Source organism: Chenopodium album, chromosome 23 (assembly GCF_948465745.1).
Source record: "Chenopodium album chromosome 23, dcCheAlbu1.1, whole genome shotgun sequence".
NCBI lineage: Eukaryota > Viridiplantae > Streptophyta > Magnoliopsida > Caryophyllales > Amaranthaceae > Chenopodium > Chenopodium album.
The window spans coordinates 18270516-18292604 of NC_137856.1; the positions used below are offsets into that span (position 1 = coordinate 18270516).

The window sequence follows — 22089 nt, forward strand, 5'->3', positions numbered from 1 at the left end:
GTGGAATTACCCGAGCCGTGGCTACGCGTCCTCCCACTCGCTAGACCTCGTCGGATCCTCTCCGACAGATGATGAACCGGCGCGTGAAATAGAGTGCGCTCGTCCCAATCAGGCATGAGACCCAGCCTGGAAGTAGAAGGCACGTCTTCGCCCTCGCTGGTGGGCTCGTCCTCTCGACGCGTGTCCCTCGACCGAGAACCGGAGCCACGTCGTCTAGCCATGCTAAAGTATGTAAAAGTAGTTAAACTTAAGTTTCTACAGTATCTAAAGTTCTCCTAGGCCGCATGATACTATGTTCGCAAAAAAGAGTACGTAGTACTAAAACAGAGCAAAATTTCAAACAAGCATGGAAGTGTTCTTTAAGCAAATAAACAATTTCTTGCAAACATATGATGAATATTGTGACAAATTGTACAAGTAAAAGCAGTCAAAATGCAAAGAACGACCCACATTGTTCTTCACGACCTTAAGAGGTCCAACAATGGTGAATTGTTCATTTCTTCACCAAATTGAGTCAAACAAGTCTCAAAATACTCCCAAGTTAATATACAAACATAATTAAACAAATTCAAGGCATAAAATTTAACAAACAAAGCAAATGAAGCAAAATGAGTTTCGAATTTTCGGAAAAAACGCGAACAAGAACGCATAATTCATCAAAAACCGAGTAGAGTTTGAGCAAAACATACATAGATCGGGAAAATAGATGAGAAAAGCTTCGATTTGCAACAAGTTTGAGCGAATTTGGTTGAGAAATGAGCAAGAACGAGTGAATTGAGTTTTTTGCGAGAAAACGAGAAGCAGAGCAGCAGCGAAAATGAAGAAGATGACGGGTTTTTAAAACCCCGATTCTGTCGCCAAACGACAGAATTGTCGCGAGGCGACAGATGGAAAAGTTCGCGACAGGTGCTTCAGGTCAACGCTGGAGCGGCGACAGAGTGTTGGGCTCTTCCTTATGGTTTTGTGGGTCCAATTTAGTAATTTGGGTTCCTTGGTACGCCAGTTAGCCCCTTTAAGTAATTGACATGATTTAGTCAGCTTCATCAAAATACACTAAGTGATCGACTTGATGAAAGATCGTCTCACTTTAGCTTAAAGCGCCTAAGTATTGGCTCATAATAAGGCACCGAAATAATGGTTCAACAAATAAGGTACCGAAATATTGGTTCAATAGATACACCAAAGTAATGGTTTACAAAGGCAAAAGCACCAAAGTACTGGCACAAATATAAAAGTAATGATGAATAATAGTATTAAGGGTCAATAGGTAAAGTGATTCTTTGGCAATGTCTCAACATAAAGAGAAGTTGTTTAGCGACGAAGTACGGTCGTGACGAGGTAGTGTCACAAATGGTGGAGATGGCGAAGCAAGGCCACCTTCGGCGGTCCCTCAAGGTAAAGAAGAGATTGTCTATAGCGGCGACATACTGCTGTGGCGACATATGACCACACCTAGAAGATGACGACATACAGTTATTTTCGATGATGTTCCCGAAATACTGTGGAGCATTGTCACCAAGAATATTGAAGGCGACGACATATGGTTATCTTCAAAGTTGGCGTTCACGAGGCACAGTGGAGGTTGTCACAAACAACATACGAAGCAACAACAAAATGGTTACATTCAGAGACGTGTGCTCGACGGTGCAAGATACGCGTTTCTTAACTCTTTTATCTGTTTAATAATGATTAGTTTTGCAGGTATCGGCGTTATAAGAATGATTTGGAATTGCAGAACATTTTGAATCATTCTCCGTCCCTATCGCTACTTTGACTTTCGTTTTCAAAACCTAAGTTTCTTCAAACTCACTCAAAGTGGGGGCTTCTGTAGACACCCATTTGTGTCTCCCCAAAACCAAACCCAGTGATGAATGCCTTGCGTGTTATGTTATTATCGAATAAGGTGAAAGTGATTCGAAAGCCAAGTGTTGCGGTTTAGTTTTAATTAAATTATTTTCTCTCTGTTTTTGAAAATGACTTTATTTATTTGAAAACGTCCATTTCAGTTTATTTTGGTCCATGATAAGGGTCCAATAATGGTGTAGATGGATGGGGCTCGAAGAGACCTTTCCAACGATATATTATAAGCCCAATTCCGATGAATATTAAGGAAGTTATGGCCAAAATACTAAACTGGGCCCGGTTATTTATTTTAATACGGCCCAATGATCTAGAGGAGGGCCCAATATTAATTATTATTCCTAAAATTATAAGGATTAATTATAGTTTTCTAGAAGTTTCTAGAAAGTTCCTTTTAGTTCTACTATTGTTAGATTTAATAATTAATTATCTTTAAAAGATTTTTATTTGGAATAAAATATTGTTTTGTTATCTTAAAAATACGTATTTTATCTTCTGTACGGATTCCGTAGATCAAGTTGATTAAAGATCGGATTCCGCATGAAGAAAAATGCGCTAATACAGGCTGTCGCCAAACGACAAGTCTGTCGCCACGCGACAGACCCTGTCGCCTCGCGACAGACATTGTCGCGTCGCGACAGAGTTAATTCCTGGCGACAGCGTGGAGTTTTATTCCTTATCAAATTCTATGATTTTCCGGATTATTTTCATTATAAATAGCGTCCGAATTCCTGTTTTCAGAATCATCAATTCATCTACAATCAACTATCATCAATTCTCATTAACTCTTCCTTAATTCTCTCTTTTATCTCTTGAGCAATATATGCTTTCTTTCTCTCTCTTTTTCTAAACTAGCTTTTCACATACAATATTCCGCATTCATTAGACTTAGAGTCATCTAGCCAAGTTCGAAGTTGCCTTCGCCCTAGACGTGCAAGGTTTGATAATTTCTGAGGGTTTGGTCCAAAACTAGTCTAAACTTTATTTATCTTGATTTGATTTTAATTCTTTAATTGTTTATTGATTTTCATAGAAGTTTACTAACTTATGTATTTTGTTATTAGAAAGAGGTACGAGGCTTCAAAGTAAGTAGATTAACTTAGTTCCTATTTCTTTCACAACGTAGATTGCATGCTTATTATTGTTTATAATTCCTGGTATCATGTTAGGATGCTTTTAATGCTTTCTAGTATCATGTTAGGATGTTATTTTATGCTTTCTAGTATCATGTTTAGGGTGCCTTTATCCTTTCTAATATCATGTTAGTACCATGTTAGGTTTAAAGTTTTGATCTTTGTTGTTTAGTGACATGCTAGAATTTGTTATTAATCTTGTTAGTATCATGCCTAGGATCTTGCTATTATTATTAAGCTTTATTATACCTTATTATGATTATAATTATTGTTATTATGGTTATTATTGTTTGTTATTATGTTGCTTGATTTTATTTTATTGTTATTGCTTGATCACGCCTTTTATGCAGGTTTAAAGGGAATTTGTACTTGAAATCACGCTAAATAAGATTATTAATAATTTGGTTTAGGCTAATGTGATTTTCACTCAAGTGATCGCCAATAATAGTATTGTTTGTGCATTAATATTCAACCAACATAGATAAACAGGGTAGGTTTAATATAATGTTTGTATGTTATTCGAAAAACGCGCATGAATACGAGTAGAACAAAGTAGAGGCCTATTTTAGAGGGCGGGTCCTTTCTTTTGTAGATTGGATTTGTACCCTCATCCCCAGACCCTGTTTTGTTCAAGACCTTATGGAGTAGTTGATGGTCCTTTTGGATTGTCTTTTGGGTTTACAAGTTCCTAAAACTTGTTGTCGACTCTTTTTGCTCTTTGTCTTTCCCTTTGGAACGCCACCGTAATTTAGTGTATGATCACAGTGGGGTTCAAGTTTGGGGTTATCATAATGCTTGAAATATTCCCTACACTTATATTTTGCCATAAATGTCCGTGGTAGGCTTGAGGTCACGATATCGGTGCAAGTTTCGAACGAGTAAATTTACTTTTTAAAGGCATATTGGATGGTTCCACCCACTCAATTGGACTCTCGGAGGGTATTAGGAACCATGGTAAACATCTCGGCAATTTTTATTTTCGGGCGAATAAAGGACAAAAAATTCCAAAATTGAAGGCTTTAATCCACGCTTTTTGAGTAGTTTTGAGGTTACGGAGCCCGGTTGCGAAAAGTCATGACACCCTAGGGGATACATCTTAGGGTCATATAATGACAATTGGAACCATATATGACCCTTATATGATGTCATATATGTCCGTGGTAGGCTTGAGGTCACGATATAGGTGCAAATTTGGAACCGGTAAATTTACTGGCATATTGGATGGTTCCACCCACTCAATTGGACTCCCAGAGGGTATTAGGAACCATGTTAAACAACTTGGCAATTTTTATTTCCGGGCGAAAAAAGGTCAAAAAAATTCCAAAATTGAAGGCTATATAATCCACTCTTTTTAAGGAATTTTGAGGTTACGGGGCCCGGTGGCGAAAAGTCTTGAGACCCTAGGGGATACATCTTAGGGTCATATAACGACGTTTGGAACCATATATGACCATTATATGTGCCATAAAAGTCCGTTGTAGCATTGAGGTCACGATATCAATGCAAGTTTGGAACGGGTAAATTGACTATTTAAAGGCATATTCGATGGTTCCACCACTCAATTGGACTCTCGGAGGTTATTCCAAAATTGAAGGCTTAATCCACGCTTTTTGAGGAATTTTGAGGTTACAGGGCCCGGTGGCGAAAAGTCTTGAGACCCTAGGGGATACATTTTAGGGTCATATAATGACGTTTGGAACCATATATGACCCTTATATGTTGCCATAAATGTCCGTGGTAGGCTTGAGGTCACGATATCGGTGCAAGTTTGGAACGGGTAAATTGGGTGTTTAAAGGCATATTGGATGGTTCCACCCACTCAATTGGACTCCCGGAGGGCATTAGGAACCATGGTAAACATCTCGGCAATTTTTATTTCCGGGCGAAAAAAGGTCAAAAAATTCCAAAATTCAAGGCATAATCCACGCTTTTGAGGAATTTTGAGGTTACGGGGCCAGGTGGCGAAAAGTCTTGAGACCCTAGGGGATACATCTTAGGGTCATATAATGACTTTTTTAACCATATATGACCCTTATATGTTGCCAAAAATGTCTGTGGTAGCCTTGAGGTCACGATATTAGTGCAAGTTTGGAACGGGTAAATTGACTGTTTAAGGGCATATTGGATGGTTCCACCCACTCAATTGGACTCCCGGAGGGTATTATAAACCATGGTAAACATCTCGGCAATTTTTATTTCCAGGCGAAAAAAGGTCAAAAAATTCCAAAATAGAAGGTTATAATCCACGCTTTTTGAGAAATTTTGAGGTTACGGGGCCCGGTGGCGATAAGTCTTGAGACCCTAGGGGATACATCTTAGGGTCATATAATGATATATGGAACCATATATGACCCTTATATGTTGCCATAAATGTCCGTGGTAGGGTTGAGGTCACGATATCGGTGCATATTTGGAAAAGGTAAATTGACTGTTTATAGGCATATTAGATGGTTCCACCCACTCAAATGCACTCTCGGAGCGTATTAGGAACAATGGTAAACATCTCGGCAATTTTTATTTCCGGGCAAAAAAAGGTCAAAAAATTCCAAAATTGAAGGCTATAATCCACGCTTTTTGAGGAATTTTGAGGTTACAGGGACCGGTGGCGAAAATTCTTCAGACCCTAGGGGATACATCTTAGGGTCATATAATGACGTTTGGAACCATATATGACACTTATATGTTGCCATAAATATCCGTGGTAGGCTTGAGGTCAGGATCTCGGTGCGAGTTTGGAACGGAGAAATTGACTATTTAAATGCATATTGGATGGTTCCACCCACTCAATTGTACTCCCGGAGGGTATTAGGAACCTGGTAAACATCTTGGAAATTTTTATTTCCGGGCGAAAAAAGTTCAAACAATTCCAAAATTGAAAGCTATAATCCACGCTTTTTGAGGAATTTTGAGGTTAGGGGGCCCGGTGATGAAAAGTCTTGAGACCCTAGGGGATACATCTTAGGGTCATATAATGACATTAGGAACCATATATGACCCTTATATGTTGCCATAAATGTCCATGGTAGGCTTGAGGTCACGGTATCGGTGTAAGTTTGGAACGGGTAAATTGACTGTTTAAAGGCATATTAGATGGTTCCACCCACTCAATTGAACTTGCGAAGGGTATTAGGAACCACGGTAAACATCTCGGCAATTTTTATTTCCGGGGGAAAAAAGGTCAAAAAATTCCAAAATTGAAGGCTATAATCCACGCTTTTTGAGGAATTTTGAAGTTACGGGGCCCAGTAGCGAAAAGTCTTTTAACCCTAGGAGATACATCTTAGAGTCATATAATGACGTTTGGAACCATATATAACCCTTATATGTTGCCATAAATGTCTGTGGTAGGCTTGAGGTCACGATATCGGTGCAAGTTTAGAACGGGTAAATTGACTGTTTAATGGCATATTGGATGGTTCCACCAACTCAATTGGACTCCCGGAGGGTATTAGGAGCCATGGTAAACATCTCGGCAATTTTTATTTCCGGACGAAAAAAGGTCAAAAATATTCCAAAATTGAAGGCTATAATCCACGCTTTTTAAGGAATTTTGAGGTAACGGGGCTGTAGAAAATATTTCAAGTATTATGACCCCAAACTTTAACCCCACTGTGATCATACACTTAAGTTTGGTGGCGCTCCAAAGGGAAAGAAAAGAGAGAAAAAGAGTCGCCAACAAGTTTTAGGAACTTGTAACCCAAAAGACAATCCAAAGTACCGTCAACTCCATAAGGTTTTGAACCAAACAGGGTTCGGGGATGAGGGTACGAATCCAATCTACAAAAGAAAGGACCCGCCCTATAAAATAGGCCTCTACTTTGTTCGGCTCATATTCATGTGCGCTTTCCGAATAACATACAAACATTATATTAAACCTACCCTGTTTAATCTATGTTGGTTGAATATTAATGCACAAATAAATCTATTATTGGCGATCACTTGAGTTAAAATCACAATAGCCTAAACCAAATTATTAATTATCTTATTAAGCGTGATTTCAAGTAAAAATTCCCTTTAAACATGCATAAAAGGTGTGATCAAACAATAATCATAAAAAAAATATCAAGCAACATAATAATAAGTAATAATAATAATCACGATGATGATAGCATGATAAGGCATAATAAAGCTTAAATATAATAGCAAGATCCTAGGGATGATACTAACAAGATTAATAACAAATCCTAACATGTCACTAAACAATAAAGATCAAAGCTTTAACCTAACATGGTACTAACATGATATCACAATATTAGAAAAGATTAATGGCACCCTAAACATGATTCTAGAAAGCATAAAATAACATCCTAACATGATACTAGGAATTGAAGGCATTCTAACATGATAGTAGGAATCATAAAACAATAATAAGCATGCAATCTACATTGTTAATGAAATAGGGAGTAAGCTAATCTACTTACTTTGGAGCCTCGTACCTCTTTCTAATAACAAAATACACAAGTTAGTAAACTTCAATGAAAATAATAAAGAACAATTAAAGAATTAAATTAAATCAAATTAAATAAAGTTTTGACTAGTTTTTGACCAAACCCTCAAAATTATCAAACCTTGCACGTCTAGGAAGAAGGCAACTTCGAACTTGGCTAAGAGATTCTAAGTCTTGTGAATGCGGAATATTGTATTTTGTTAAAAGGTTGGTTTAGAAAGAGAGTGAGAAAGAAAATTAAGAATCAAGTAATTCTTGATGAGAGTTGATGATTGAAAAAGGGGAGAAATGACCTCTATTTATAAGAAAAAAGAGAAGGTCGAAGAATAATTATAAGAAAAGAAATCCGAATTCAAATCGAAATAAACACTACTACATTTTCGATCTAATTCAACCCCTAAATTCGTTGCACTAGGTGTCAAAATCCGTGGCATTAGGCCTAATGCCACGGCCATGTACCGTGGCATCTGCTGGCGTTGCAATAGGTCTACTGCAACGGTAGATGGTACCTAATGCCAGGGCACCAATGATCCGTTGCGTTAGATCAATACCTATTGCAACGGCAACATTATTGTCGTGGCAATAGCTAATGCCATGGTGCATATACCCAAATGCCACAGTTCCCTATACCTAATGCTACGATTCTCTTATACTCTAATGCCAATAATAATAATAATAATAATAATAATAATAATAATAATAATAATAATAATAATAATAATACAATTAAAAAGCAGAATTTTAACAAAATTAGAATTTTATTAATATAAATTAAAAGTTTGTACATTATTTATCTATTAGGAACATCAAATTAAATTATCACTAGTTAAACTAAAAAAAACAATTAAAAATTATAACTAAATCATTTTATCACCCAAACACTATTTGAAGCAATTGTTTGGACCGCAATATGCAAAAACCAAGTTTTGAAGCCGAAGAGAGTAGTCATCATCTTCCATAAGGCAAAAACACCAACATCAGGGACATCGGCACATTCAGCAGCAATATACCGCTTGTACATCACCCGTATTATGCAGCAAGGACATCATCAGCAATATACTATAGGTCAACAAGGACACCAACCAATAGAACCTAAACATGAGTTACAAATTACACATATTAGATTGTATTTGGTTTTGAAATAATCCTGAAAATAATAAATTCAAGGTTAATTAACACAAAAGACGAGGGGAATTGAAGGAATTATATTCAAAACAATAACTAACCATCTATTATTTCATGATTTCCATCTAATTTTTTTTAAAGCTAAGCAAGAATTTTTATTATTGGAAAAGAAAATTGTGAAAAGCACAAGAAACCTTATGGACCAATTGAAAATTAAAATTTTAGAGGGGTCATTTTCTAAGAAGGTATTGACCAACTATGCTCCATGAATAACAAGTCTTAATACACAGTCACTCAAACTAATTATCATCATCATGGCCTTCTGTTTCCTTAGGTAAGAAATACATGACTCTTTTTTTATTACAATCGTGATAAACTTGAGGAATGACATTAGGCATTTGGTTGTCTACTCGATTGCATATAAAACTCAAACAGCTATGAAGGGAGGTGAAAATAATTACAATTGAGATAGATAAAGAGAGGTAGTAAAAAGAAGCAATTATGTCAACAAAAAGAATCACTTATGTCAACAAAAACATCAGATATAGTCCCACATTTTGAGTGGTGCAATGATAACAGCTTTTGATTATAAATTGTTGTTGTTTATAACTCTCATTCATATTGAACCAGAAACAACAATTATATAGGATCAAAATTCAAATTGCATCAACAGGAAAGTGTATGCAATTAGATCAAGTGTGAATTGCAATTTTTTAAGAAGATTTAAGGTCAGGGTTACCTCTTGAACAAGGTCCCTAGTAGCAGGTATTCCCATAACAATAGTATACACTAGATATGACTTGCGCTTTCTTAACCTCTTACAGACCTCCATAACAAACATGTAGATAATAGTCATAATACATGAAAATCATCATTCAAAATTCTGCCAGATTAAAGTAACTTCAATTCTATCATGAAAGTCTTGCAAAAAATGGCAATTTTGTGATGCCTAGATTAGTTAATACTCATTACTTTCTACCAAATATTTTATGATCCTAATGTTGAATATGATGCTATTAATTTTTTTTTTGTAAGTATGTAGATTATTGATATCCTCATGAGGCCCTGACATCATATCAAAGATGTATTTTGTTATTTTTGTAGCTTATGTTCTTTAATGGATGTTAATGTTTGCATACACACATAGTAAATTGTAGTCTGAGAATGATTAGATTTGTTGTACTTCGTATAAGTTTTCATAAGGGCTGCTCATGTTTAATACATAGCTATAATGAGAAATACAACAGGCATTAAGTAAGGGATCATTTTCTAATAAGGAATTGACCACCTAGGCTCCATGAAGAACAAATCTTAACACACAAACACTCAAATATCGTCACGACCTTTGATTTTCTTAGGTAAGAAATACATAACTCTAGTTTTGGCTACAACCATGATAAGCTTGAGAATTACGTCAGACATTATCAATTTACCCGTCCAAAACCCTGAAATTTGTGTCTTATCTATTCCCTTTATTCCATAATATAGACATATACTACTAACTTTTAAACCTTTTCCAATTGTGATTAGAGACACAATTGGAACCTTAAAACATATTTAAATCATATGTTTACTAATCTACAAGACCAAACCTTTCATGATTTACTAATCAAATCAAAATTTTACACTAATTAAATCATATTTCAGTTATAAACCTTAAACCAAACGACAAAAGTAAAAAATAGCTTTAAAGGATAAGAATTACATACCAAAATCTTTGAACTGATGCTTCAGCAAGTTCAAAAACTCTGCATATTCTTGCGATCCATCCTCTGTCTTATGTAATTGCAGCACCAATGGCTGCCTCGTCACAATTCCTACCATAATATTTCAAATTCACAACCTTCAAACTCAAAAAATGAAAAATAAAAATAGAATTTCTCAATTAATGAATTATAAAAAAAAAACCTAACCTGATCCTCTAGCAACAAAATCACGGCCAACAATACTCTCAAGAACGGAAGATTTTCCCGAACTCAGAAAAATACATCTGGAAAAATACTTCAGACCTGCAAACGTACAATCTTCAATTAAATATTAACATTGGTAATAAAATAACATATCCAATACCTTTAATTTGCTTTATAATGCACAAAACAGTTCCTTTAACACCAAGTCATCGAGAAATTAATACTTGTAACAAATAGCACAAAATTGGTAGATAGTGAATTGAAATCGGGCGAGAGTAAGTTAACAAAGGCTCTCTTGACGAAATGAAAGCAAATTTGACACTGAAAACTAAGATTGAATTACAACAAAGGATAAAACAACCTAAATTTCAATCGTTCTTTAATCAAATTGGGGCTTTCAGGGTTAGGGTTTTTGCCGCTTCAAAGGGAAAAAGGAGAGAGAGAATGGCGGAGTATGATGAAGTGAAAATGAATGGTGTGGTTTACCTAAAATTAAAATTAAAAAAATTCAAGCGGCATCAATCGGACGGCGCCACTAAGTGAAGGAAGATAGAGGAGAGAGAGGGGGTAGAATGGAGGAGAGAGAAAGGGTCTTATAGATCGAGAATGAATGAATCCCTTTTACAAGTACATTTAAATGGTATAGATAGATATGGATAGTGAGCGTTGTATTAGACACACCTATTACAACGGCTAATTCTTAGCCGTTGCGTTAGACCCTGATCTTAAGCAACTATTGCGTTAGACCATGCTGATGCCACGGTAACTTATATAGCCGTTGCAATAGCCTAATTTTGGGCGTTGCATTTGATCGAAAATGTAGTAGTGAAAACTCGTAGACAGCAGTTTTTGCAAATTTTGTTTTTATCATATCTTTTGATCCAGAAGCCCAAATAAGTCATATAATATGTCGTTGGAAAGCTCTTGAAGTCTACTTTATAATGCAATTAGAATCAGGTTAAAATCATTTGTAGATAAAACGATATGGACGAAATAGTAGGACGGTGTCAGTTTTGGATAGAGTTTCGTATTCTTTTCATATCTTTTTTGTTATAACTCGGAATTAATATTATAATATATCATTGGAAAGATAATTTCAAGATCTATCCAACCATATACAATTTGGATAAAAAATATGAGGTACGAAAATAATATCTGATTGTCTTTGAACTTCTTTAAAAAAGGAAAGTTTATATTCAAATCAAATTCCATGATCTTATCTTTTCAAAAAAGGATAATTAAGATATTTTAGAAATTTAATATAGAAGATTCTAATCAATCCTAATCAGTTTAGGAATAGGATTAAACCTTTGGACCCTCCTCATGATCATTGGGTCGTAGGTAAAATCCGGTTTGGGCTCAGTTTAGTATTTTGGCCATAACTTCCTCATTACTCATCGGAATTGGGCTTATAATATATCGTTGGAAAGGTCTTTTAAAGCCCCATCCAACTACACCAATATTGGACCCTTATCATGGACCCAACTAAACAGGATTGGAGCATAATCATAAAATAGAGTGGGTTTTCGAAAACAGAAAGAAGGATTTTTATAAAAACTACCGCATTACTTGACTTTTCCACACTTTCACCTCATTCGATTATGGTTCGACGTAAAAGGTATTCATCACTGGGTTTTGTTTTGGGGAGCCACAATTGGGTGTCTACAGGGGCCCAGTGGCGTAAAGTCTTGAGACCCTAGGGCATACATCTTAGGGTCATATAATGACGTTTGGAACCATATATGACCCTTATATGTTGCCATAAATGTCCGTGGTGGGCTTGAGGTCACGATATCAGTGCAAGTTTGGAATGGGTAAATTGACTGTTTAAAGGCATATTGGATGCTTCCACCCACTCACTTGGAATCCCAAAGGGTATTAGGAAACATGGTACCCATATCGGATATTTTTATTTACGGGCGAAAAAATGTCAAAAAATTCCAAAATTGAAGACTATAATCCACGCTTTTAAAGGAATTTTGAAGTTACGGGGACCGGTGGCGAAAATTCTTGAGACCCTAGGGGATACATCATAGGGTCATATAATGACGTTTGGAACCATATATGACCCTTATATGTTGCCATAAATATCCGTGGTAGGCTTGAGGTCACGATCTCGGTGCAAGTTTGGAACGGAGAAATTGACTGTTTAAAGGCATATTGGATGCTTCCACCCACTCAATTGTACTCTCGGAGGGTATGAGGAACCAGGTAAACATCTTGGCAATTCTTATTTCCGGGCGAAAAAAGTTCAAACAATTCCAAAATTGAAGGCTATAATCCACGCTTTTTGAGGAATTTTGAGGTTAGGGGGCCCGGTGATGAAAAGTCTTGAGACCATAGGGGATACATCTTAGGGTCATATAATGACATTAGGAACTATATATGATCCTTATATGTTGCCATAAATGTCCGTGGTAGGCTTGAGGTCAAGGTATCGGTGTAAGTTTGGAACGGGTAAATTGACTGTTTAAAGGCATATTAGATGGTTCCACCCACTCAATTGGACTTCCGGAGGGTATTAAGAACCACGGTAAACATCTCGACAATTTTTATTTCCGGGGGAAAAAAGGTCAAAAAATTCCAAAATTGAAGGCTATAATCCACGGTTTTTGAGGAATTTTGAGGTTACGGGGCCCGGTAGCGAAAAGTCTTGTAACCCTAGGAGATACATCTTAGAGTCATATAATGACTTTTGGTACCATATATAACCGTTATATGTTGCCATAAATGTCCGTGGTAGGCTTGAGGTCACGATATCGGTGCAAATTTAGAACGGGTAAATGGACTGTTTAAAGGTATATTGGATGGTTCCACCAACTCAATTGGACTCCCGGAGGGTATTAGGAACCATGGTAAACATCTGGGCAATTTTTATTTCCGGACGAAAAAAGGTCAAAAAAATTCCAAAATTGAAGGCTATAATCTACGTTTTTTTGAGGAATTTTGAGGTTACGGGGCCCGGTAGAAAAAAGTCTTGTGACCCTAGGGGATACATCTTAGGGTCATGTAATGACGTTTGGAACCATATATAACCCTTATATGTTGCTATAAATGTCCGTGCTAGGCTTGAGGTCACGATCTTGGTGCAAGTTTTGAACGGAGAAATTGACTGTTTAAAGGCATATTGGATGGTTCCACCCACTCAATTGTACTCCCGGAGGGTATTAGGAAACCTGGTAAACATCTTGGCAATTTTTATTTCCGGGCGAAAAAAGGTCAAAAAATTCCGAAATTGAAGGCTATAATCCACGCTTTTTGAGGAATTTTGAGGTTAGGGGGCCCGGTGATGAAAAGTCTTGAGACCCTAGGGGGATACATCTTAGGTTCATATAATGACGTTTGGAACCATATATGACCCTTATACATTACCATAAATTTCCGTGGTAGGTTTGAGATCACGATATCGATGCAAGTTTGGAACAGGTAAATTGTCTGTTTAAAGGCATATTGGATGGTTCCAGGCACTCAATTGGACACCCGGAGGGTATTAGGAACCATGGTAAACATCTCGGCAATTTTATTTTCGGGCAAAAAAAGTCAAAAAAATCCAAAATTGAAGGCTATAATCGATGCTTTTTGAGGAATTTTGAGGTTACGGGGCCCGGTGGCAAAAAGTCTTGAGACCTTAGGGGATACATCTTAGGGTCATATAATGACATTTGGAATCATATATGACCTTTATATGTTGCCACAAATGTCCGTGGTAGGCTTGAGGTCACGATATCGGTGCAAGTTTAGAACGGGTAAATTGACTGTTTAAAGGCATATTGGATGGTTCCACCCACTCAATTGGACTCCCGGAGGTTATTAAAAACCATAGTAAACATCTCGGCAATTTTAATTTCCGGGCGAAAAAATGTTAAAAAAATTCTAAAATTGAAGGCTATAATCCATGCTTTTGGAGGAATTTTGAGGTTACGGGGCCCGGTGGCGAAAAGTCTTGAGATCCTAGGGGATACAACTTAGGGTCATATAATGAAGTTAGGAACCATATATGACCCTTATATGTTGCCATAAATGTCCGTGGTAGGCATGAGGTCACGATATAGGTGCAAGTTTGAAACGGGTAAATTGACTGTTTAAAGTCATATTGAACGGTTTCACCCACTCAATTGTACTCCCGGAGATTATTTGGAACCATGGTAAATATCTCGGCAATTTTTATTTCTGGGCGAAAAAAGGTCAAAAAATTCAAAAATTGAAGGCTATAATCCACGCTTTTTGAGGAATTTTGAGGTTACGGAGACCGGTGGCGAAAAGTCTTGAGACCCTATGGGAAACATCTTAGGGTCATATAATGATGTTTGGAACCATATATGACCCTTATATGTTTCCATAAATGTCTGTGGAAGGCTTGAGGTCACGATATCGGTGCAAGTTTGGAACAGGTAAATTGACTTTTTAAAGGCATATTGGATGGTTCCACCCACTCAATTGGACTCCCGTAGGGTATTAGGAACTATGGTAAACATATTGGCAATTTTTATTTCCGGGCTAAAAAAGGTCAAAAAATTCCAAAATTGAAGGCTAATATATAATACACGCTTTTTGAGGAATTTGGAGGTTACGGGGCCCGGTAGCGAAAAATCTTTAGACCCTAGGGGATACATCTTAGGGTCATATAATGAATTTTGGAACCATATATGACCCTTATATGTTGCAATAAATGTCCTTGGTAGGCTTGAGGTCACGATATCGATGCAAGTTTGGAACGGGTAAATTGACTGTTTAAAGGCATATTGGATGGTTCCACCCACTCAATTGGACTCCCTGAGGGTACTAGAAACCATGGTAAATATCTCGGCAATTTTATTTCCGGGCGAAAAAAAGTCAAAAAATTCTGAAAATGAAGGCTATAATCCACGCTTTTTGAGGAATTTTGAGGTTACGAGGCCCGATAGGGAAAAGTCTTGAGACCCTAGGGGATAAATCTTAGGGTCATATAATGACGTTTGGAACCATATATGACCCTTATATGTTGCCATAAATGTCCGTGGTAGGCTTGAGGTCCAATATCGGTGCAAGTTTGAAACGGGAAAATTGACTTTTGAAAGGCATGTTGGATGGTTGCACCCACTCAATTGGACTCCCGGAGGGTATTAGGAACTATGGTAAACATCTTGGCAATTTTTATTTCCGGGCTAAAAAAGGTCAAAAAATTCCAAAATTGAAGACTATTATATAATCCACGCTTTGTGAGGAATTTTGAGGTTACGGGGCCCGGTAGCGAAAAGTGTTTAGACCCTAGGGGATACATCTTAGGGTCATATAATGAATTTTGGAACCATATATGACCCTTATATATTGCAATAAATGTCCTTGGTAGGCTTGAGGTCACGATATCGATGCAAGTTTGGAACGGGAAAATTGACAGTTTAAAGGCATATTGGATGGTTCCACCCACTCAATTGGACTCCCGGAGGGTATTAGAAACCATGGTAAATATCTCGGCAATTTTATTTCCGGGCGAAACAAGGTCAAAAAATTCCGAAATTGAAGGCTATAATCCACGCTTTTTAGGGAATTTTGAGGTTACGGGGCCCGTTGGGGAAAAGTCTTGAGACCCTAGGGGATAAATCTTAGGGTCATATAATGACGTTTGGAACCATACATGACCCTTATATGTTGTTATAAATGTCCGTGCTAGGCTTGAGGTCACGATATCGGTGCAAGTTTGAAACAGGTAAATTGACTGTTTAAAGTCATATTGGATGGTTTCACCCACTCAATTGTACTCCTGGAGATTATTAGGAACCATGGTAAAAATTTCGGCAATTTTTATTTCCGGGCGAAAAAAGGTCAAAAAATTCCAAAATTGAAGGCTATAAGCAACGCTTTTTGAGGAATTTCGAGGTTACGGAGACCGGTGGGGAAAAGTCTTGAGACCCTAGGGGAAACATCTTAGGGTCATATAATGATGTTTGAACCATATATGACCCTTATATGTTGCCGTAAAAGTCCTTGGTCGGCTTGAGGTCATGATATCGATGCAAGTTTGGAACGGGTAAATTGACTGTTTAAAGGCATATTGGATGGTTCCACCTACTCAATTGGACTCCCGGAGGGTATTAGAAACCATGGTAAATATCTCTGCAATTTTATTTCCGGGCGAAAAAAGGTAATAAAATTCCAAAATTGAAGGCTATAATCCACGCTTTTTGAGGAATTTTGTGGTTACGGGGCCTGGTGGCGAAAAGTCTTGAGACCCTAGGGGATATATCTTAGGATCATATAATGACGTTTGGAACCATACATAACCCTTATATGTTGCCATAAATGTCCTTGGTAGGCTTGAGGTCATGATATCGGTGCAAGTTTGGTACGGGTAAATTGACTTTTCAAAGGAATATTGGATGGTTCCACCCACTCAATTGGACTCCTGAAGTGTATTAGGAACCATGATAAAAATCTCGGTAATTTTTATTTCCGAGCGAAAAAAGGTCAAAAAATTAATCCATGCTTTTTGAGGAATTTTGAGGTTACGGGCCCGGTGGCGAAAAGTCTTGAGACCCTAGGGGATTCATCTTAGGGTCATAAAATAAAGTTTGGAACCATATATAACCCTTATATGTTGCCTTAAATGTCCGTGGTAGGCTTGAGGTCAAGATATCGGTGCAAGTTTGGAACGGTTAAATTGACTGTTTAAAGGAATATTGGATAGTACCACCTACTCAATTGGACTCCCGGAGGGTAATAGGAACCATGGTAAACATCTCGGCAATTTTTATTTCTAGGCGAAAAAAAGTCAAAAAATTCCAAAATTGAAGGTTATAATCTACGCTTTTTGAGGAATTTTGAGGTTACGAGGCCTGGTGGCGAAATGTCTTGAGACCTTAGGGGATACATCTTAGGGTCACATAATAAAGTTTGGAACCATATATGACCCTTATATGTTGCCTTAAATGTCCGTGGTAGGCTTGAGGTCAAGATATCGGCGCAAGTTTGGAACGGGTAAATTGACTGTTTAAAGGAATATTGGATAGTTCCACTCACTCAATTGGACTCCCGGTGGGTATTGGGAACCATGGTAAACATCTCGGCAATTTTTATTTCTATGCGAAAAAAAGTCAAAAAATTCCAAAATTGAAGGCTATAATCCACGCTTTTTAAGGAATTTTGAGGTTACGAGGCCCGGTGGCGAAAAGTCTTGAGACCCTAGGGGATACATCTTAGGGTCATATAATGACGTTTGGAACCATATATGACCCTTATATGTTGCCATAAATGTCTGTGGTAGGCTTGAGGTCACGATATCGGTGCAAGTTTGGAACGGGTAAATTGACTGTTTAAAGGCGTATTGGATGGTTCCACCAACTCAATTGGTCTTCCAGAGGGTATTAGGAAGCATGGTAAACATCTTTGGAGTTTTTATTTCCGTGCGAAAAAAGGTCAAAAAATTCCAAAATTGAAGACTATAATCCACGCTTTTTGAGGAATTTTGCGATTACGGGGCCCGGTGGCGAAAAGTCTTGAGACCCTACGAAATACATCTTAGGGTCATATAATGAAGTTTGGAACCTTATATGACCCTTATATATTGCCATAAATGTTCATGGTAGGCTTCAGGTTACCATATCGGTAAAAGTTTGGAACGGGTAAATTGACTGTTTAAAGGAATATTGGATAGTTCCACCTACTCAATTGGACTCCCGGAGGGTATTAGGAACCGTGGTAAACATCTCGGCAATTTTTATTTCCTGGCGGAAAAGGTCAAAAAATTCCAAAATTGAAGGCTATCCACGCTTTTTGAGGAATTATGAGGTTACGGGGCCCGGTGGCGAAAAGTCTTGAGACCCTAGGGGATACATCTTAGGGTCTTATAATGACGTTTGGAACCATATATGACTCTTATATGTTGCCATAAATGTCCGTGGTAGGCTTGAGGTCACGTTATCGGTGCAACTTTAGAACGGGTAAATTGACTGTTTAAAGGCATATTGGATGGTTCCACCCACTCAATTAGACTCCCGGAGGGTATTAGGAACCATGGTAAACATCTCAGCAATATTTATTTCCGGGCGAAAAAAGGTCAAAAAATTCCAAAATTGAAGGCTATAATCCACGCTTTTTAAGGAATTTTGAGGTTACGGGGCCCGGTGGGGAAAAGTCTTGAGACCCTAGGGGATACATCTTAGGGTCATATAATAAAGTTTGGAACCATATATGACCCTTATATGTTGCCTTAAATGTCCGTGGTAGGCTTGAGGTCACGATATCAGTGCAAGTTCGGAACGGGTAAATTGACTGTTTAAAGGCATATTGGATGGTTCCACCCACTCAATTGGACTCCCGGAGGGTATTAGGAACCATGGTAAACATCTTGGCAATTTTTATTTCTGGGCGAAAAAAGGTAAAAAAATTCCAAAATTGAAGTCTATAATCCACGCTTTTTGAGGAATTTTGAGGTTACGAGGCCCGGTGTCGAAAAATCTTGAGACCCTAGGGGATACATCTTAGGGTCATATAATGACGTTTCGAACCATATATGACCCTTATATGTTGCCATAAATGTCCGTGGTAGGCTTGAGGTCACGATATCGGTGCAAGTTTGGTGGGGGTAAATTGACTGTATAAAGGCATCCACCCACTCAATTGGACTCCCGGAGGGTTTTAGGAACTATGGTAAACATCTCGGCAATTTTATTCACGGGCGAAAAAAGGTCAAAAATTCCGAAATTGAAGGCTATAATCCACGCTTTTAGAGTAGTTTAGAGGTTACAGGGCCAGGTGGCTAAAACTCTTGATACCCTAGGGGATACATCTTAGGGTCATATAAGGACGTTTGGAACAATATATGACCCTTAAATGTCGCCCTAAATATCCTTGGTAGGCTTGAGGTCACGATATCGGTGCATGTTTGGAACGGGTAAATTGATTGTTTAAAGGCATATTAGATGGTTACACCCACACAATTGGACTCCCGGACGATATTAGGAACCATGGTAAACATCTTGGAAATTTTTATTTCCAGGTGAAAAAAGGTTAAAAAATTCCAAAATTAAAGGTTATAACCCACGATTTTTGAGGAATTTGGAGGTTACGGGGCCCGGTGGCGAAAAGTCTTGAGACCCTAGGGGATACATCTTAGGGTCATATAATGACGTTCGGAACAATATATGACCCTAATCTGTTGCAATAAATGTCCGTGGTTGGCTTGAGGTCAAATATCGGTTAAAGTTTGGAATGGGTAAATTGACTATTTAAAGGCATATTCGATAGTTCCACCCACTGAATTGGACTCCCGGAGGGTATGAGGAACATGGTAAACATCTCAGCAATTTTTCTTTCCGGGCGAAAAAAGGTCAAAAATTCAAAAATTGAAGGCTATAATCCACGCTTTTTAAGGAATTTTGAGGTTACGGGGCCCGGTGGCGAAAAGTCTTGAGACCCTAGGGGATACATCTTAGGGTCATATAATAAAGTTTGGAACCATATATGACCCTTATATGTTGCCTTAAATGTCCGTGGTAGACTTGAGGTCACGATATCGGTGCAAGTTTGGAACGGGTAAATTGATTGTTTAAAGGCATATTGGATGGTTCTAGCCACTCAATTGGACTCCCGGAGGGTATTAGGAACCATGGTAAACATCTTGGCAATTTTTATTTCAGGCTAAAAAAGGTAAAAAAATTCCAAAATTGAAGGCTATAATCCACGCTTTTTGAGGAATTTTGAGGTTACGAGGCCCGGTGGCGAAAAATCTTAAGACCCTAGGGGATACATCTTAGGGTCATATAATGACGTTTCGAACCATATATGACCCTTATATGTTGCCATAAATGTCCGTGGTAGGCTTGAGGTCACGATATCGGTGCAAGTTTGGAACGGGTAAATTGACTATTAAAAGGCATATTGGATGGTTCTAGCCACTCAATTGGACTCCCGTAGGGTATTAGGAACCATGGTAAACATCTTGGCAATTTTTATTTCAGGCTAAAAAAGATAAAAAAATTCCAAAATTGAAGGCTATAATCCACGCTTTTTGAGGAATTTTGAGGTTACGAGGCCCGGTGGCGAAAAATCTTGAGACCCTAGGGGATACATCTTAGGGTCATATAATGACGTTTCGAACCATATATGACCCTTATATGTTGCCATAATTGTCCGTGGTAGGCTTGAGGTCACGATATCGGTGCAAGTTTGGTAGGGGTAAATTGACTGTATAAAGGCATCCACCCACTCAATTGGACTACCGGAGGGTATTAGGAACTATGGTAAACATCTCGGCAATTTTATTCGCGGGCAAAAAAAGGTCAAAAAATTCCAAATTGAAGGCTATAATCCACGCTTTTTGAGGAATTTTGAGGTTACGGGGCTTGGTGGCGAAAAGTATTGAGACCCTAGGGGATACATCTTAGGGTCATATAATGACGTTTGGAACCATACATAACCCTTATATGTTTCCATAAATGTCCTTGGTAGGCTTGAAGTCACGATATCGGTGCAAGTTTTGAACGGGTAAATTGACTGTTTAAAGGAATATTGGATGGTTCCACCCACTCAATTGGACTCTTGGAGGGTATTAGGAACCATGATTAAAATCTCGGCCATTTATTTCCAGGCCAAAAAAGGTCAAAAAAATTCCAAAATTGAAGGCTATAATCCACGCTTTTGAGGAATTTAGAGGTTACGAGGCCCGGTGTTGAAAAGTCTTGAGACCCTAGGGGATACATCTTAGGGTCATATAATGACGTTTGGAACCATATATGACCCTTATATGTTGCCATAAATGTTCGTGGTAGGCTTGAGGTCACGATATAGGTGCAAGTTTGGAGCGGGTAAATTGACTGATTAAAGGCATATTCGATGGTTCCACCCACTCAGTTGGACTCCCGGAGGGTATTAGGAACCATGGTAAACATCTCGGCAATTTTTATTTCCGGGCGAAAAAAAGGTCAAAAAATTCCAAAATTGAAGGCTATAATCCACGCATTTTGAATTTTGAGGTTAAGGCGCTCGGTGGAGAAAAGTCTTCAGACCCTAGGGGATACATTTTAGGGTCATACAATGACGTTCGAAACCATATATGACCCTTATATGTTGCCATAAATGTCTGTGGTAGGCTTGAGGTCACAATATCGGTGCAAGTTTGGAACGGGTAAATTGACTGCTTAAAGGCATATTCGATGGTTCCACCAACTCAATTGGACTCCCGGTGGGGATTAGGAACCATGGTAAACATCTCGGCAATTTTTATTTTCGGGCGAGAAAAGGTCAAAAAATTCCAAAGTTGAAGGCTGTAATCCACGCTTTTAGAGTAGTTTAGAGGTTACAGGGCCAGGTGGCTAAAACTCTTGATACCCTAGGGGATACATCTCAGGGTCATATAAGGACGTTTGGAACCATATATGACCCTTATATGTTGCATTAAATGTCCGTGGTAGGCTTGAGGTCACGATATCGGTGCATGTTTGGAACGGGTAAATTGATTGTTTAAAGGCGTATTGGATGGTTACACCCACACAATTGGACTCCCGGACGATATTAGGAACCATGGTAAACATCTTGGAAATTTTTATTTCCAGGCGAAAAAAGGTTAAAAAATTCCAAAATTAAAGATTATAACCCACGATTTTTGAGGAATTTGGAGGTTACGGGGCCCGGTGGCGAA

General features: G+C 38.0%; 1 long non-coding RNA gene across 3 annotated transcripts; it reads right to left on the reverse strand.

Moving 5' to 3' along the window:
- Positions 1-8179: 8179 nt before the first annotated feature.
- LOC145609640 (uncharacterized) lies at positions 8180-11071 on the reverse strand. 3 transcript variants are annotated; one of them, XR_014106043.1, is made up of 4 exons: positions 10962-11071; positions 10479-10574; positions 10275-10382; positions 8180-8532 (listed from the first exon to the last, which is right to left on the reverse strand). It is a non-coding gene; the product is annotated as an uncharacterized LOC145609640 (long non-coding RNA). The 3 variants fall into 3 exon arrangements; XR_014106044.1 differs by having other exon boundaries at positions 10837-11060; XR_014106042.1 differs by having other exon boundaries at positions 10479-11060.
- Between the last annotated feature and the right edge of the window lie 11018 nt (positions 11072-22089).